The sequence below is a fragment of the Echinops telfairi genome, unplaced genomic scaffold (assembly GCF_000313985.2).
Source record: "Echinops telfairi isolate 266 unplaced genomic scaffold, ASM31398v2 ScPeMD7_7469;HRSCAF=8507_1, whole genome shotgun sequence".
Taxonomy (NCBI): Eukaryota; Metazoa; Chordata; class Mammalia; order Afrosoricida; family Tenrecidae; genus Echinops; species Echinops telfairi.
This window is the reverse complement of record NW_022111373.1, coordinates 107,480,366-107,482,096: the sequence shown is the minus strand read 5'-3', so window position 1 is coordinate 107,482,096 and position 1,731 is coordinate 107,480,366. Positions and strand designations below refer to the sequence as shown.

General features: G+C 44.0%; 1 pseudogene; it reads left to right on the top strand.

The window, feature by feature from the left end:
• Positions 1–8: 8 nt before the first annotated feature.
• On the top strand, positions 9–695 carry LOC101658979 (annotated as a pseudogene).
• Positions 696–1,731: the final 1,036 nt, after the last annotated feature.

Below are 1,731 nucleotides of genomic sequence, written 5' to 3'. Positions count from 1 at the left end.
ACATATTTATGGGTGAGGTTGTAGACAGAGGTCACTATAGTTTGGAGACCTTCCCTTACTTTCTTGCACTAAAGGCTAAATGGCCTGATCGTGTGATACTCTTATGAGGAAATAATGAAAGCAGACACATAGCCCAGGTGTGTGCATTCAATGATGAGTGTCAAACCAAATACGGAAATACTGATGCCTGGCGATGCTCTACCCACGTCTCTGACAGGCTTACAGTAGCAGCGTTAATAGATGAACAGATTTTGCGTGTTCGTGGTGGTTTATCTCTGATATTAAAACACTGGATCAAATTCGAACAATGGAATGGAATCAGTAAATTCCTCAGAAAGGAGCATTTTGTGATGCCATTTGGTCACATCCTGAGGATGGAGATACTTGGGCAATCAGTCCCCGAGGAGCCTGCTAGGTTTTTGGAGTGAAGGTCACAAATGAGTTTGTTCATATCAACAACTGAAACTTCATCCACAGAGCACACAACTTGTGTGCGAAGGCTATAAATTGGTATTTGATGAGAAGCCGCTAACAGTCTGGTCTGATCCTAATCACTGCTACCTCAGTGGAAACATTGCCTCCATCCTGGTCTTCAAAGGGGCATGTACAAGAGAACCAGAGTTATCTCTGCGGTTCCCGATTCAGAAGGTGCTGGTCCTCCTGGGACAGCACCCCAGCCTTCGAATCTGCTTTAAGGCTTTCTCCACCTGCTGACCCATTTTCCTGCCCTCTTCTGGCCCCAACTTTCCATGTAGCACCCTCTGTAACACATTTTTATTCAGCACATCGCTGTGGAAATGCTGCCTCTTGCCATTTTTAATTTTAAATTACCTAAATGTATGTTTTGTCAGGGTGTCTGTCACAATGTTTTCCTGTGCGTTTTCTCCCGCATCCCATCCCCACCTGGTCTCACTGGAGAAGACTTGAGCAGTGTCTTAATACACTGCTGCAGGTGGTTCCTGCTTACCTACTGGTCTGGGGGAAACAGAATGTGTTCCCTTTGTTTAAAACATCAATGGACAGTGCACACCCCACCGAAATACTCCTTTGGTATCATCCACCTTTTGGTTTAGTTTGGTAAGTTTTGAGGAGTTTCAGCAGCAAAGTTGTTATTCAGTGGGCAGGATGGACTGCAATGCCTCAGGTTATGCATACCTGTCCCAGCTGTAAACGTCATTGTCCTTTGTTGGATGATATTTTAAATGGATATAAAGTAATTTGGTCTAAAGCACGTTAAAAAAAGAAAGAAAGAAAGAAAAGAAAATGGTTCGGGACAGGGGTAGTTTTTACGCTGCCCCAGAGGGTCCTTGTGGGTCTGAATGGCCTCCAGAGCATGGCGTTTGGTATCTCGGTGTCTGGTACTGGGTCCTAGAGGGTCGATGTCAGACTGGATGGACTCCTAGCACCTGCATCTTGTCTTTCTGCACCCTGGCCTTTTCTTCCCACTATAATCCCTTGCAAACACCAGGGGACAAGTTTCTGCCACAGGGCGTGCTGGGAGGCCAGTGGTCTGGGCATTGGGGTGCGCATCAACAAAGACTAAAAAGATCTTCTACTCTGATCAAACTGCTGATCAATTTCATATTCTAAATTTGAAATGTTGTGAATTAAGAATATTGACAGATGTATCGATATTTAACAGTATGATAACAGTAAATGTCATCCAGTGACATTGTTCAACAAGTACATTTTATATCAGAGCAAAGTATAGTTTTTGTGCTTCAAATTTAC